The sequence below is a fragment of the Pseudochaenichthys georgianus genome, chromosome 22 (genome assembly GCF_902827115.2).
Source record: "Pseudochaenichthys georgianus chromosome 22, fPseGeo1.2, whole genome shotgun sequence".
In the NCBI taxonomy this organism is placed as follows: Eukaryota; Metazoa; Chordata; class Actinopteri; order Perciformes; family Channichthyidae; genus Pseudochaenichthys; species Pseudochaenichthys georgianus.
Window position 1 is genome coordinate 27,044,796 of NC_047524.1, and position 18,683 is coordinate 27,063,478.

Consider the following 18,683-nt stretch of genomic DNA (forward strand, 5'->3'; position numbering starts at 1 on the left):
ACAATAAATGAATAATATTACACCAAATAAATAAGTAAACACATATATATATTCATTCACTGGCCATTCATTTAGAAAATGTAACTCCAAAAAGACAAGTAACACTATTTAGCATTTTGCCTAATCATTCCTGTAGCTTCTTGGCTAAGCTAGCACTGTGACGCAGTTCCACCTAACACATAAGTAATATATAAAAACAGAGAGATTACATACCTTTCCCGTGGTGGAAGTTCAACATCCGAGTCACTACTGTCCGGATCCAGGTCTGGCTGGAGGAGATATTCATCATCCGACGAAGAGTCATATGGTATGATCATAGCTATCGTCAGCGAGTATCTCTAGTACCTGCTGTAGTTCATACTACGCAGGATCATATATTTGGAACCCATTGGTCGATTTGGGTGATTGACACCTTTTCTGAACCGTTAGAGCCAATAGAATCGAGTGACAGTTACTAAGTCCCGCTAAACCCTTACGTCAAGTAGAGAGAGGTTTGCGTAAACAGCACGTGAGACAGCATTAGCTCGGGACTGCGAAACTTTATACCTACTCTGCTGCCATGAATGTAAAGATAGATTATCAGGAACAATTGTAAAGTGACTAAGAGACATTGGATTAACCTTAAACAGCGTTTTTATTCCCTTGAACAAGAGCTTTGATCACAAAACAGCAACGGTAAGACATAATTATTGTTATGGTTTTGAAAACTGTTGTTTTTTTTCTTCTCTGTTCTGGCTGCTAGCTCAGTGAGTTTGTGTCCTACAGTGATGATACTTATAACAAAAATAATCTGTGGAGTATCAGCTTTCAGATGATATGTAGTTTGTGCAGAAAATATTAAGTTTTAAAGATGGTTTTTGCTAGTTAGCACCGGAAGTAGCATCTGCCCGTTTTAGCTAAGGGCTAATGCTAACGCTTCTTGTGAGACTTGTGTTTTGTTTCTGTAAAAATGGTTCATATTGTCAGTTAGCTGAGATTTTTCTCGTTAATCTGGTATAACACATTAATAGGTTTTTAAATATTAAGATGCCCTTCGGGCTTAACAGGTTAAGTATCAGTAAAAGCACTCATTGTGCAGTGAAATTGTTCCTGTTAGTGTTTTACTATTTTTGGGATGCTTTTAGGTTTTATATTACTGCTGCATTAATGTGTATGTTGCATTTGACTTCTATTTTTCTTCTGCCGAGCTGATCTGATTTGCTATCAAAGGTTTTTGTCAGTGTCTGACCCATCCATCAAAATATGATGTACAGTGTACTTATATTTGTGTTTATTGTTATCTTACAGTCATCTCCAGCCTCAGGAGTACTCTGGTCCAGTGGAGGCAACCCTACATCCTAGCAGTTGGGACCACAAGAAACAGCTCCATGAGTACTACATTGCGTTCGATGGTGAGCTCCTTCCCTGCAAGGCCAAGTCTTCCCTGTCAGTTTTGATGAACTTTTTAAAGCACATTATGTGTTTGGGATCTCCTATGACCAGGCCTTAAACGGCATGTACACATTTTTGCAGACCACCATCTCCAACATTGATGTAAACTGGTTGCCATGCACACTTTTAGATGTTGGTCATCCTGCTCGGTGATTGTTAGTCTTTCAAAACAATATATTTTGTCATTTTACCTTGCACATTAGCACTAGTCTATGGTATTCCACGTTGTCCATTTGTTGTAACAGGATTTTGGAATGATGACCTCTAAAGTGTTTCCCCAGGCTAAAGAGGCCTAATGAGCAAATGTACACACATTTCCACCTATGACCAATGTATGTTGTGGGTTGTTTGATGTTGCTACTGATTAGATGTTATATTTAAAACACATCAAAATAAAAAAAATTAAATAAACGCATGTTTTCAAGAATCTGATGTGTAATTTATTTCCTGAACTGTTAATAATTCACCCCAAAATTGTTTGGTTGGTGTACATCAGCTAAACAGCACTGAAACAGTGTGAAAAATGACCATGGAGTACATTTTCTCTCTCAAAGTGTTGAATAATCAGCTCATTTTAACTCTCTGAGGGTTCTAGGTTTACACTGCACGTGTTGGAAAGCACTCAAACAGTGTCAAACAAGTTATAATTATAGTGTATATTTTGACTCCCAAAGTGTTCGAATCTAACTCTTTATTTGGAGTTTATATTTTACTCTTTTGACAGTGTTCAGAGAACACCAAACTCTTGGACCTATATACACCCCGAGACTGGTGTTAAATGTACTCTTATAGAGTACAATGTACACTGTGGTTTTTGCTGTGTGGGCTCCCTCAATAAAAATATCCTCCCCTCTGTTATGAACCTTGGAGTGACCTTCAACAGCGCCTTTACATTTGATAAGCAGGTTAGCACTGTAGTCAAGACCTGCTTTTTCAAAATACGACTATTGGCTAAGACCAAGTCGTTTTTATCTTTTAAAGACCTAGAAAGGGTTATTAACGCCTTTGTTCGAGACCCCACCTCGAGACTGGATTACTGCAATGCTCTGTATGTGGGTATGGATCAGGCCTCTGAACTAGCCTCCAGCTAGTTCAGAATGCAGCTGCACGTCTTCTCACTGGCCATAAAAAGCGCGACCATCTCACCCCAATTCTGGCTTCATTGCACTGGCTTCCAGTTTGGTTCAGAATAGATTTTAAACTCCTTTTATTTGTTTTTAAAGCCCTATATGGGCTGGCTCCTGCCTATATAGCCGAACTCCTCCATCGCTACACCCCAGGCAGAGCCTTAAGGTCGGCTGATCAGCTGCTGTTGATAGTGCCAAAGACCAGGCTTAAAACCTGGGGGCATCAAGCATTTGCAGCGGCGGCTAGGCTCTGGAATACTTTGCCCCTCCATGTGAGGTCGGCCCAGACCCTGGGGGTTTTTAAATCAACACTTAAAACTCACTTTTTCTCTCTGGCTTTTGTTTAATTATCTATTTATTCATTTAGTTATTTATTTATTCATTTAGTTCTTTATTTTAATATTTATAACATAACATAGGATTTTTAAAATAGTTTATACATTATTCGAATATACTGTAGGAATAGTAGATAGGATTACTTAAAATATAGTACCTTATATTTAATATGTTTTCCCTTTAGACCCTTGCGGTTTATTCTTAAAAACCCTTACCCTTACCCACCCCCCATTTTCCCTCTGCTAGTCTATGGCCTTGTAGAGGGTAACGGGGTACAGAGTCGCTTAGATAAGCGGGGGAGTGCATCTGACGAAGAGATAGGTTGTTGTGCTCCCTATCTCGGGTATTGATATATTGACCCGAGATCTTGATATATTGAGTGGGGAAGTTCATGAGATCTTTCTAGAATAACTTGTATCCAATGCCCTTTTCCCTCTCTGTCTGTGTCTGTGTATTCTCTTGTTCCGATTAACCCAGCCAAATCTTTTTTCTTGTTTTGTATCTATATCTACGCCGGGATCCGGAGTCGAGGCTGATCCTCTTGCTGTAGTCCTGTGTCTTGGATCCTCTATCCTGAGTTCTGCATTAAGTCGTGCACTTCGGGTCGTGGCTGAACCTGTCTCTGCGGTCCTGCCTTGGGTCTCGTCATGCTGCTTCCCTGATGGCTTCCACAGGATTGTAGCTGACATCTTCGTAGATTCATCTTCTTATTACAGACACATACATTTCCTAACATTCGGTCTATATGCTGTAAAATGTATTATCTCTACGATTTACACACGGCATCTATTGCACTTCTGTCCGTCCTGGGAGAGGGATCCCTCCTGGGAGGTTTCTCCCATTTTTTCCCCTTAAACTGTGGGTTTTCTCTGGAAGTTTTACTTTGTACGATGTGAGGGTCTAAGGATAGAGGGTGTCGTTTTTCTCATACTGATATTCTGAACAATCTGTGCTGTTGTATTTGCTGTAAAGTGTCTCTACTGTAGGCTATTTTTATTATATGCTCGACCAACAATCGTTTATAAATGTGCTACATAAATAAAACTTGATTAGATTTGTATTGTCTCTTTGCATTGCTGATAGCTCTCCGGAGTTCATACCTAGACTTCCTGTACTCCTCCAAATCTCCAGCTCTGTAGTGCACACTTTCAGTTTGCCACGCACCTGACTGTTTATCCAGGACTTTTGATTTGGGAATGTTCGTACAGAACCTTCAGTACCACGTCATCGATGCATTTCCCAATGTAGCAGATGACCGTGTCCGTGTGTGGGTTGATGGTATTGTCCTCACACACACTCCACTCCGTAGATGCAAAGCAATCCTACAGAGCTGAATCTGGCTCCTCTTTGTTACCGGTCTGTCCCGTTTGAGTTTCTGCCTGTAAGCAGCAGCAGTGAGCTGTGGTCTGATTTGCCGAAGGGAGGGTAAGGGAGAGCCTTATATCCATATAAGAAAGACGCTAAAGTAAAGTTGAAGCATTAAGTGATCACTTTTAATATTTAGTTGTTTATTTCTATTTTTTTCAATCTTATTTTTTCGTCCCTGTTGTGTGATTGTTCGCATTTATGTCCCCCCTACGGCCCCTCGTCCTAATGTAAGCGTCATTGGGTTTCTTGAAAGACGCTTTATAAATGAAGTATAAAATATACTATAACATACCAAAAAAAAGGATATATCCATTAAAAGCTACCTAAGTTTCTAGATAATTAAAACACCAAAGGTCTTAAATTACAATTGACCTGCTTTGGGGATAATTGTTGGGTGGAAATAATATTGGCCACAGTAAATTCAGATTAATTAATATGGGGCACTGTCCCTCCATGAACCTTAATATTTAGACTTAGGTTAGCATAGATTTACATTATACAATGAAATCCATTAATCATCTGAATATGACAAGAGTTTGATATTCTGAAGACTTTTTTCATTTAGATCAACCAAGCAAAATCCAATTGTCCTCGATTATCAAGAGATGAGCCATTGCCACATCCAACTGACTTTGAAAGAGCGTGTCACATATTCTGTTATAAATCGTTATCATATGAAGGAAATCAAGCTGTATGGTTAGCAACATGGCTTTCACTAGCAGTTAGTCTACTCTCCAAACTAAAATCAACTTTGTTAGGTAACTTATTAAAATATTTAGTTTTCTATCACTCTGTTAAGCTACCTCTGCACAACTACTGTAGAGTAAGGTTAGGGTTAGGGTTGGACAATGGTCTCTGGTAGAAGTTTATGTCTAGGGATTTTATTGTGAAAGGGAGAACGCCGTTGGGAGGCAGACAGAACTGCGTAGTGAAAGCGAGGCTAAAAGGGAACCTATATAAATATGGTGTCATTATTCTAAAGCTATTAACTTGTGCTATCAACATTTACTACAAGTGATAAGTTAAAGCGAAATTGTAGCGACTTCAAATGAATTTCCTATATGATAAACAGACTCAATTAAACAAAGATTTATTACGCAGACCACATGTGTCAAACTCAAGGCCCGGGGGCCAAATCAGGCCCTTGGTGGATTTAATTTCGGCCCGCAGGATAATGTTTAATTACTATTAGATCTGTTCCGCCGGTATATTGCACGCACACCTTCACTCAATCCTGAGGGTTTCCTCAGCTCAGAGCCTGACCCCAAACATTGATGAACTTGCACCCAAGATGAGATGCCAAGTATCTGGCTTGAACTAGCATCACAGAGCAGCAAACTGAGTTTACATGGATGTTTCCTTCTGCACTTTTTTTCTCCCTTTAGGGAAATAGTTTTTTTTAAGCTGTTGTTGGCCTGTGGAAGAATGTAATCATAAGAAATGTCTCCGGAAAAGCTGCAGATAGAGCCATAAGAAATGAATGCAGCTGATTATTTAATGTTCATTGTTGTTTTTATAGGCAATCATTTAAGCAAGGGTGCGTTCACACCTGCCTTGTATAGTCCGGTTGAATCGAACCCTGGTGCGTTTAGCCGCTTGGTGCGGTTCATTTGGGTCGGTGTGAACGCAGTCCGAGACCTCTTAAGTGAACTAAACAACCGGACTCTGGTCCGCTAAAATAGGTGGTCTCGGAGCGCTTGCTTGCGAACTCTGGAGCGGTTAATTGCTGGTGTGAACGCAGTCCGCACCAAAACATAGGAAGCGTAGTATTTACGAGTCACAAAAACGCGGATATCTTCAAAATCTTTAGCGAAAGAGTCTTTCAAGACATCCGCGGTTGTTTAGTTAAAGAGTGAAGCAGAATTAAGTGTTGAACAGTGTCGTGTAAAGTACAAATGATCCGTCAGCTACATAAAAGTAAGAACACCTGTCGTCGGTGAAACGCCCCTCCTTGCTGCAGAACGTCTCTCATTATGTGTTATAATGTTTTTTAACGGACGTTGTCTGATTATATAATCATATGCGCGGGCCGCTGTCTGTTGATCACCAGATTAACAGCAGCATGAGAATAACCTGCCGAAAGTGCCGATGCTCCATGGCGGAGGCTCCGGTAGAAATTGCCGGGATTTGCGTTTTTACCCCCTTACGGCCTGTCCACACTACAGCTTCGACAGCTTCAAAAACGGTTTCCAACGCGTCTGCCCATTCACTTTGAATGGCGTGACGTCACTTTTCGCCTAACTGCATTGTGGGAAGCAGAGCGGAGCTTTCCTGGTGTTTCAGGCTGCAAAAGTTGAGCAATGTTCAACTTTTGAAGCTTCTGAAGCTTTCGGTGGAAGCGTCAGACAATCAAATCATATGCCAGTACAAGCTCTAGCCAATCAAACGGCTGCTTGTGTGCCAGGGGCGGGAGATTCATGTGATCGGTTGTTGGTCGAGCTTCAGACACGCCCAGCTCCAAGCTTTTTTTGAAGCTGTGTGGACGGGCCGTTAATGTCTGACCAATGGTTGAACAGCATTTCCGTGCACATGACTTGTGTTTAAAGTTTATAGTCCGTTTGAGTTTTGCCTGTGTGAACGCTAACCGAACCTTCTGAAAAATGAAACAATGTAACAAACTGTCATCTGGTGCGCACCAGAGAAGCGGACTATTAGGTGTGAATGCACTATGGGCATATATATGTCTCATAATTATTTGTGTAAAACACCATCCACAAATGCATTTAAAAGATTTGCAAACTCACAAATAAATGTGCAAGTGTAAAACGGATCTACAAATACGCTAAATATTTTCACAAATAAAAAAAAGATCTGTAAATATCTCTTTAACATTTAAAACTTTCGATCAGACATTTGTGAATCCATTGTATTTGTCGACCAAAAATGTGCTTGCGGATCTCAAATCTCTGCTCGTGGATCTCACATTTCTGCTTGTGGATCGTCTTTTTACACACACGGAATTTTGAGACATATTTTCCGCCGGTCTCTTCTAAAATCTACTCGTGTCACTCGGTTATTTTCGGAAACCACGTTATGGCCTGCTGATGACGACATTTCCGCATGATTTCAAAGTAAGAGCATGATGGTTTGTTTAATGCTCTGTTTTTTTATTATAATGAACAGCGGAACGTTAGATGCATTCTTTATCACCATCATCATCATCATGTTATAGTGATACAGTTAGTTTGTGTTAGTTTATTGGTTCAATACAGCATATATCGAGCACTTTCGTTGATGTTGAAGTACAGGCTATACGCCACTTTCGGATCCCGGGGGGAGCAGCTGGCAGCGAAACATTTCACAATTTGGGATGAATTAAGTATCTATCTATATATGATATCCATCTATCTATCTATCTATCTATCTGTCCGTCTATCTATCTAGCTGTCTATCTATATATCTACACTGAACAAAAATATAAACACTTTTGTTTTTGCTCCCATTTTTCATGAGATGAACTCAAAGATCTAAAACATTTTCTATATGCACAAAATAACCATTTCTCTCAAATATTGTTCAAATAACCGAGTGACGAGTAGATTTTAGAAGAGACCGGCGGAAAATATGTCTCAAAATTCCATGTGTGTAAAAAGACGATCCACAAGCAGAAATGTGAGATCCACGAGCAGAGATTTGATATCCGCAAGCGCATTTTTGGTCGACAAATACAAAATGGATTCACAAATGCCTGATCGAAAGTTGTAAATGTTAAAGAGATATTCACAGATCTTTTATTTGTGAAAATATTTAGCGTATTTGCAGATCCGTTTTACATTTGCAAATTTATTTGTGAGTTTGCAAATCTTTAAATGCATTTGTGGATGGTGTTTTACATTTACAAATCACATATTTACACACAAATAATTGTTATGTTCACCATACTATGGTCACCATTAGTTCCAGGTTTAATATGTTCAATAAGTTCATTTCAATACGTTTTGCAATAAACATTGAACCAGTCCGGCCCTCGACTACCGATTTTTTCATTTTGGCCCACTGTGTATTTGAGTTTGACACCCCTGACGCAGACAGATATAGCAAACCCTAAGAGATATCTCTGAGGATACCTGGGAAGCTAATGGGGAACAGAAAAGATAAACTGGAAAAATATAAAGGGAGAAGCTAAGACTAAATACACAAGGGAGGAAGGAAGAAAATACACTAAAATGCCTAAAACACTCAGAAAGCGGAGCAATTAGACACTGGGCAAGGATGTGATAACAGATTAAACATTGAATACATGGTGACATTATCATGATTTGTCATAGGTTTATTAACAGGAAAATAATGGACAAGAAGGTTGTGATGATTAGAAGAAGTGGGGAAAACACAAAATCTCTATTGAAGGTGCAGAGATGTTTTTTCCTCCATTTTATTGCCTTTCTCTGTCTACTGAAACCTGCTTGTATCTGTCAGAAAGATCTATTCATTTTATGTGACATGACAATATTTTTGATCTCGCAGAGCAATAAGCAGCTCTGAATGTGACAGTTATATTTTTGTATATGTCAAACTAATAAATAAGAGACATTTCAAAACAACCACATACATACAGTGAATGCACTGACAAGTGTAACGAATACATGTATTAATAAATCAGGCTGTTGCTATAATCTTACATGTATGTGAGTTAATTATAACTGTATTATCCACATTTGTATTCATAGGCACGCCCCAGGAACTCATTGGTAACTAATAAGAAATGTTGGCTCGTCTTACATGATCTTTTTCCTGAGCGGCTGTCTGAAAAGTTCAATTATTGCAAAAATATTCCACCATAATTATTATGTCATGACTTTGTTGACAGTATAATAAAGTCTACGTATTTGTTTAAATAAACTTCCTCAGTTGGTTTAAGGCATCCAAATATCAGGTGTTGGCTGCTGTTTCACAGTTAGATGGCAGGATTACAATTCAACAGTAGACATGTTTATACATTGCTAGTTTTCTAACTGCCAACTTCATAAAAAAGCTAAACAAAATGGGGCCAAGCCTGCGAGCTAGTTCAGGCAGTCAACTCAAGCACCAATGATACATTAACACGTGACGCACCTCGTCCCTCTTACAACCAACCCAACACATTCTCCTAAACATGCCGCTCTATTTAAGCTGCCAGGTCTTCCTGCCTCTGCCTCGCTAATGCTGCCACTGCTGTGTTCACTTGCTATTGCTACGTTCATGTTCCTGCTGTGTTTCATGTTGCTGCTGCTCGCCTGCCCCACCACCACCACAGCTTCCACCTGTAGGCTCGGGGGATAGTTATCTAATCATCACTCAATGTTCTATGTAAATCTGTGAAGTGATGAGGCCCGAGCCTAGACGCCAAACTCAAACTATATGCTGCTTATAATAAACATATTAAGAAACACGTGAGTTGACTGAAATAGCTAAAAGTGTCGATGAGATTGATGCAGCTGTACAAGTTGATGTAAAATCACATCTTGAATTGACATTTCTTTTGACGAATGTGAATAAATGCTAACTGTTCCACTCTAATGGCTACCACAATATTTACAGTATATTATGAATGCATCTAAATCAAAAATTAAATATATAGAACTGTTTCTATAGCAGGTAGAGTAGGATAGTAACTTTAGTACTGATAGTTACTAACTGTAACTTAATGTTTCAAATATTTAACAATTAATTAATAACCAAGTTAAAAATGCATTTGTACCAAAAACGAGTGTTGTAAAAGTTATGTTAACTTCTTTCAAATGTGTACAGTTTTCTATGAGTTATTTCAGCTTTTATTTTAGTACAGTGAGAAAAATGGTACACCTACAAGATCTTATAGAAAACAACTTGTTCTGCTTTGTAATCTTCCAGTGTTGTGAATAATATAGCAATTATATGTTACACGCAGTCCTATACATCTCTGCATGTTTATGCAAATGACATCCAAACCAGCTCAAAGTCTTGTTGACACTGACAACATTGACACCACATAAAGGACGAGACAATGGATAAAATGTACATAATAAAAAAAGATATGTGAAAGAGACAAAGAGATAGTGTTCTTCCTCTTGTCATCAGAGTAACATTAGATCAGTGGATGTTTTGTAGTGGGTTTGCCTTATTTTCCCTTCCTTCCTGTCATCTTCTTAAATGCTGTATTGTCCTTCCTTTCTTTCAACCTACATGACAATCATGCAGTTATGAAACAGGGGAAGGAAATCTAGTCATGGCACCAGAGTGTTATATACTGTATACCATCTAGCATGCCAAAGAAAGCAGGGAACATGGGTTCATATATTTGAGCAAATATTTCCATGAAGAAGATGCATTAGTATGAGTGTAAAATGATTCACCTTAGTGACTCATGGTAATTTATAATGTGATTTCAATCCCATCCTCACAGACAAAATGGCTATATGTGTTTTCTGTGCAGGTTAGGCAACGACCTCTAGTGGTCATGGCAAGTTTTACGGGAACAAACACAATACTTACACCCAAGGAGTGCGCTGTTCTTGTCACTATGTACATAAGTTATGTAATCAACTCAACATGATGACGTTACATACCTATTTATGAGCATAACCTTGTTACATCATTTATCAAACGCTAACCCGAATATTTAACTTTTCCTAACCCTTACTATTGCAGCCTCTAAACTGAAAGGGTAGCCGCCAATAGACACCATAACGTCAGGCATATCAACGTGCCGTCCTTTAGTTGGATAGTTTGTAATTGTTTTGATGATCCCGGATGGTTCTGAAGGCACAAGGGTTTTTTAAATGGCGATTCAAGTTTGACTGTAGTGCCACAAAGACAATTAAAACCCCAAACTAACATTAAATGCTAAAATAACCCAAATCCTGCGGCGGTTGAGGACTCTTATATCTTTTTGTCTGTCACAGTCCTCTCATTTCAGCACATCAGCCTTCAATAAGAATGCCTGAGCTGCAAAGTCAGAAGAAACGTTCAACTTTAAGACCAAAAACTTGCACTAGGTTCTGCTAAGTTGTATACAATAAATTAATTTAAAAATGATAAAAATGTTCAAGAACTTGCTACAAACTGGTCTAACAATGACTTTGCAGCTTTGATGCGTAGACCATACCACATTTTCTAAATTATCCACATATTTGAGACTGTAACCATTTCATAACTTGCACCACTACCTGGTAGTACCCAACAGTCATAGGTCGTTTTTTGATTAATTGGCAAACAACATATTCTGGAGGAGGTGTTTATGATTCCAGTTTAAGGTAGATTTTTAAGAAGGCATGAGGACTCCATTATATCTCAAGAATTGTCCTCCTGCTATCTGTCAGTTGCCAAAAAATGTGTGCCAAAATGAGCCAATACAAAGAGGCTGAAAACTATAGAGAAGGCCTGGTAAATACACAGAATGCAAGAAATCATGGATGGGTTCCAACAACCTCATTTTCTGAATCCCTCTTGAGGAGGATGGGTCACTATTGTATCAGTGATTTTGAGCTAGAAAGGGATGTGAGAAAATCGAAGTAACTTGATACCGCGAAGAGTTTAATACAGCGTATTTTTGGTATATTCATTTTAATTTCCCCTGATATATAAGAAGTGTGTTTTTATATATTCATGTGTGTACTTAATTACTTTGTATTTAATAGTAGCAGTTTATATGAACAAGAAGCTGGAGATATGAGGAGTGAAAACGTCCCTGTCATTGAGAAGTGGAGGGGACAGAGAGGAAATATCCTTATATAGACATATGCTATAGACAGCAGAGAGTAGAAAGTGTGTGTATGCATTGCAGGAGCCATAGGCTGTATAATAACAGCTCAATTATACTGGTGCTTGTGTTTTATTGATTTATTTCTGTTTCATTCTTTCATGTTGTGAGTACTAAATTGCCACAACATTGTGAAGTAGTTGGCTTAAATGTGTTTAAATTACTCTGTGTGAAATAAGGAGCAGGTTTGCATGACATGAGACTAAAGATGTGGGGAGAGGAAACATTCTTATCTAAACACAGCTTGTCAAGTAGCTGGAACGATACATGTCTAAAATATATGTTTAATTACTTTGTATCAACAATAGCAGTCTGTTAGAGAGAAGCTGGAAATATGATAAGTGAAAATGAGTGTGCGTTAGAAGTGGAGATGTGACCGAGGGAATGTCCTTATTTGGAGACAGATCAGATCTCTGGAATATGGCAAGGGGAAATGAGTGTGCGTGACACATCCTAAGGAAAAATGAGTGTGCGTTCTCTATAGATGTTGATATTCTACTATTTCGCTGTTTGAGAGCAGAGGTAATGTTTTCCTCGTTATTATTGATATTAAAGGAATGGTATGCTCATGACACTCATTTTTAAATAATTATCATCCGATAAAACAGACCAGTCTCTGCCAGTCTTTTTTTTTTAATCCGATGACATTATCAGTGATTTTAAACTGATTATATACCGAAATAACATCAACACTGTGGGCGCCGCCATTTTCCGGACGTGACGTAAACCATGCGTTTGGTTTTCGAAGACACGTTGATCTCCATGTTATTTACTGTAGTTTCTCTCTTCAAATATGCCTCACTGTATCGCGAAATATTGCCACAATTCTGATAGGAACAATCCACGGAATGCTCGGTTCCATCTGTTGCCAAAAGGTAAGCATAAGAAGTACATTCGGAGGCAGTGGCTAGCGAAATGTGGCCGGCCCGAACCGAAAGATTCACAGGCTCATGTATGCAGCGAACATTTCAAATTTCCGGACGACTACTCTGAGAGTATGATTAAACATAACATGGGATTTATGGAACAACCATTACTTAATGGAAATGCAGTACCATCGGTCTTTCTGGTGTCATCACCGACCAGGACACCAGTTCGGCCAGTTGAGAAATCGCCCTCTGCAAGTGTGAAGCGACGGAGGAGCAGAAGTAGTGCTCGGAGTAAGAATAAGGTATGTTATAGCGCATTTCCATTGCAGCGGCTAGCCCCGTTTTAACGTCCTTTAGCGTCCAGGCCAGGCCAGTTTTTGGTGGCCTTTCCATATAGCGTAGTACCGGCTCGTGTGTATTTCCCCCCAGGTTTTTCCGGCCCCATAAAATCGTGATTCTATGGCCAGGGACAACGAAGCTGAGTATGCTAAACTAGAGAGGGAATCGCTAGCAAGGGTGGTACTACATGCATACATATAGTATCTTATATCATCTTCCCATTATACACACATGCATTTCCAAACATTTGGACTACCTATGTTGCAAATGTATTATCTTTTCAATGTACACACGGCATCTATTGCACGTCTGTCTGTCCTGGGAGAGGGATCCCTCCTCTGTTGCTCTCCCTGAGGTTTCTCCATGTTCCCTTTAAACTGTGGGTTTTCTTCGGAAGTTTTTCCTTGTACGATGTGAGGGTCTAAGGACAGAGGGTGTCATATTGTCATACTGATATGTATGGCTGAATTCCCCCATCCAATCTCTTCACATTGGTCAAAACTTCTTCCTCTGCTGACGAGTCCGAACTCAAATACTCCGCCATGTTTCCGTGTGTTGACAAAGTGAACGCATGGATGACGTCACAACCATCACGTGACTACTAAAAATGGCGGCGGCCAGACGGAATATAAAGGTTTTGATAAAAAAGAGCTATAAAATCATTATTTACCGGGGAATATCGCTGATTTCTTCAGAGTATGGTTTAAACATAATGTTTCACTAAATACTGAAGTTTTGATTAATTATCTAATGAGTGGACCATTCCTTTAAGGTAACTGATATGTATTGCTTGTATTAGTCAACTATAAACAAACTATATCTTGGACATATCTTTAAGATACCAAAAGTATGTGAAACTCTGTGTATATTGAACTAATAGGAGAGGGGGCCACAGAGAGGGAAGTCTCTGCAAAATGTGTGGGTGTGTGGAGGTTTCCACAAGATGACGAGCTTGTTATAATGGAAGGTTCGTGTGGGACACCCAATGCGTCTGTTTTACCTTAAATGGTAAAAGACTCTTCCTCGGCTGGCTCGCTACGACACGCCATCGTTTTGCATCTCCCAATGAGATGACCTGACAAGAGAAGCATCTGACCCAGCTCCTCCTGTTTTGTTTTTGTATGTAAGCCTGTTCTGTCTTTGGTTCGTCCTCTCTTCCTCCTGCTGACAAGACAAGTAAGTTGATCTCCCAGAGGGAAGACCCAGAGCCGGAGTAATCCGGATTACTTCGTGATGTTGTGTTATTGTATCTTTTTGCCATTAAATCAGCATATTTGTTATAACCGTACCTTGGTTGCTTTGAATTCTTCCTCTGTTAATCTGACCCATTCACCAAACGAACATGCGGAGCCGAGGTGGGCCTTAAACCACTCCAACAGGGACAATTGGCAAATTAGACAAAACAAAGCTTAAGACACACATGTATTGGCTTCTGAACTGGCAATGTTATCTGCTGCTTGTTGAATTCAGGGAATATACTCAAACTTGTATCTGTCCCTGTCGAAATAGATATGACTTTCTCTTTTTAATATTGTATATGTCACTGTTATCTGACAGCATTCCATCAAGTTCTGTTCAAAATATTGCCTCAAAGAAGAATAACATTCAGGTTCTAAACTACTTTACAAACTTGTCGTAAACTTGATGTCATTTCACAACGAGTCAAGTTTTATCTTATAGTTGTTTGATTATGAGGTAGAGGAAAGATTAAGTGACATTCTCAGTAATTTATTGGGACTCTAAATCCATTTTGGCATCTGTTCAAGACACCGTGGTGACCTACGTGGAATAATTTAGATAGATAATAATATCTGACCGTCATAACTTGTCTTGTCGTCAGTCATTGCTCAGTTTTATTGAGTACAAAATACTAATTTGGAAGTTCTGACAGGCAGGATATCTAACAATAAAGCAAGGAATTTCTCATATGTGTGTCTGTGTCAGTGGCGAAACGTGTCTATCACAACTGGACCTTCTGAAGACACACACCCCCCGCCGCCGCCGCCCCCCCCTCCGCGGCATTATAATGTCCGTCTTTTCACTGAATTGTCTTCTTGAAAAGGGTACTCAAAACAATTCCGCAACAACTTCATCTTCACCTGTTGCACTTGTCATTTCAACAATAAAACGGCATGAATTGCTTCGTCGCATTCATCTCCTCTGTCTCGAGCCAGTTAACTAGCGGGCCTTCTAGAATACCCTGGGACCGAGGGAAACTCTGAAAGAATATGCCCATTGGCTACAAATCAATATATGATTGGTTGATCAAACTATCAGTCCAAACCTACGCTCTCATTCAGTGCAACGGCCAGGGCATTCTATAGAGAGGCGAAGTCCCTCCCCTTCCGGTGGGACTCATGGGACCTAATTTCGGAAAAAGTTTGTATTGAAGTCAATGGAGAGAGAAAGATTATCTTTTGATCCCGTTTGAATTGTGCCACAAATTACACATGTTTGTCAATCTTCAAAAATAATTTCCATGTCAAAAAAGTCACAGTTTGTGGTAAAACTGTTGAAATATAAGACTATGAACAATACGCAACTAGAAAGACTACAAATCCCAGAATCCCGGTCCCGACTAACTCCCCTTTTGTGTATGTACAGCTCTCAACATGCCCAGACTTGTAGTGATTTTCACCTCTTTTAAAGTGAAATATGCCTACGTGACAGCCGTCTTGGTGTGTGGTGCGAGACGGGAGTGGTAGTTCATTGAGCGGTTTCACACAAAAAAAAGTGTCACTTCACAGTTTTACGACACATTTTTTATTTTTTGACTTGCAAAATGATCTTTTAAATTGACAAACATCATATGTGTAATTTGTGGCACAATTCAAACGGGATCGAAAGATAATCTTTTCTCTCTCTTCAATGCATAACTTTTCAGAAATAAGGTCCCGTGGAGCTCAAGGACTTTGCCTCTCTATCAAGGATGTAGAATACCTTGGTTGAAGGATATTCTACCCAGAGACCGAGAACAAGATCTGATTGGTTGCTTTCTATTCTAACACAAAACCACTGAAATGCGTAGTGCATGGTCCGAGAAGGACAAACAAATCAAAGTAACACTGTAATATTACAGATCAACAACACAGATACGATTCTCATTTATTCATTTTATATACATTTTAATTATATAATTAAATCGAATTTTTGTTTGTTTTATCTGAGTGTTCCAGGGTATTCTCTGAATACCTTGAAGGCCCTGACGGTTCGCCACTGGTCTGTGTATGTGTTACGACCCGCCTCCCTACTCAATAGTAGTGGCTCGTGAGGCAGTCCGCAACATAAAACAAAAGTACACAACACATAGGCATAGGCACACAAGGCGGAGCCAGCTGTACCTGCACAGCAGAGAGAACAACAAAAAGGGGGGGAGTACGTAACACCCCCACCATGAGTTAGTGATTTTTTTCTTTTTTTTAAAAAACAAAACAATCACAACAATCAACCTTAGTTGACAGACGTGCTCACCACCACTCATTCCACACACCCGACAGGTTAACAACACACAATACTACCAGACCATAGCCAGTGCCTCCTTTTCGATGGTGGAATACACCCGCTGGTGTCGATCAAATCTCCCGGAGCGGTACGACACAGAGCGCTCCACCTCACGATCAGCTCCAGTACATCTGCCCGCTGCGCGTCAGGCAAGTGTGCTAAATGTACCTCAATGTTACCCAGAATCTCTGAGTTTCGCAGCCTCCCCTGTAACACCGCCTTCGATTGGACCACAACGTCTTCATCCCCCCCCCAACTGACCGGGACTTCAGCGGTGACAGACGTGTCACTTTCAGCACTGGACAGCGCCACCATACAGGCAGCGACAGGTTGAGAGAGATCAGCACCAGACAGCTCCCCGGGTAGAACAATAGATTTAGCAGTAACAGCATCTGAGCCACTGCTCAAGTCAGTGGCATTCGCCCTCTCATTGTATGGCTTCAACATATTAACGTGACAAAGCCTGCTCCTACGACCCCGGTCAGGGGTAGCGATGAGATAGTCACGGTCACCGACCTTCTTGGTAACAACATAAGGGCCACTGAACCGGGCTTGCAAACTGGAACCAGAGATCGGCAGCAAGGCTAGCACTTTATCCCCTGGAGCGAATACCCTGTCCTTAGCCCGCTTGTCATACCAACTCTTCATTTCCCTTTGTGCATCAACCAGATTATCCTGTGCCAGCTCGCATGCACGGCGCATCCTGAAACGAAACCCACTCACATAATCCGGCAAATTAAGTGGCTCAGCCACACCCAGCCACTTTTCCTTCAACAGCTTCAGGGGACCACGTACATTATGAGCAAAAACCAGCTCAGACGGACTAAATCCTAGCGACTCTTGCACCACCTCTCTCACTGCGAACAACATTAAATGCACTCCCTCATCCCAATCCTTCTCAGATTCCAAACAGTACGCACGCAACATCGATTTAAGCGTCTGATGAAAACGCTCAAGTGCCCCCTGCGACTCCGGGTGATATGCACTCGAGTGGACATGACTAATAGCGAGCTGTTTGAGAGTCTGAGCAAAGACTCGAGACATGAAATTAGATCCTTGGTCAATTTGAATTACCTTTGGCAAACCAAACACGGAAAAAAATGTCACCAGGGCTTTGACCACACTCGGAGCAGTGATGTTACGCAATGGTATGGCTTCAGGAAACCGTGTTGCTGCACACATGATGGTAAGCAGAAATGTATTCCCAGATTTACTGCGTGGAAAAGGGCCTACACAGTCCACGATCACCCGCTCAAAAGGTTCACCTACAACCGGGATGGGATACAGCGGTGCAGGAGGAATCGTTTGATTGGGCTTCCCTACAACCTGGCACACATGGCAGGTTTTACAGTATTGCACTACATCCCTCTTCAGACCAGGCCAGAAGAAATGGCGCAGCACTCGGTCATACGTTTTATTGACACCCAGGTGGCCAGCAAGCTGATGATCGTGAGCCAAACCTAAGATGTCACGGCGGTATTTAGCCGGGACCACCACTTGTATTTTCACACTCCAATCATCATCTGGTGACGCAAACAGCGGTGTCCATTTACGCATGAGCACCCCGTCTTCGACAAAGTACCCCCGAGAGCCAATGACACCTTCTGATACCGTATCCTCCAACAGCAATGATAATTCCGCATCCGCCTTTTGATCTCTCACTAGCTGCTGACGTGCCACAGGCACAGTACCGAGACTTATCGTATCAGTCTTCACACCGTCACGCTGCAGGGGAGGGTCATTAAATGGCACATCTAGTTCTATAGCCATAAAGCTATCAGCCAGATCCACATCATTGCTAACCTCAAATTTGGACTTGGCGCGGGTAACGGCACAGGCGACATGTACATCAGGGAACTCTCGGACCACTTTATCTGAATAATTCCCCACAGGAACTGCAGTCACCTCCGGCTTAACTAGCACTCTGCCCCCGGCTAAATCATTCCCCAAGATCAAATCTACTCCCTCAATAGGAAAACATGACCGAACCCCGAC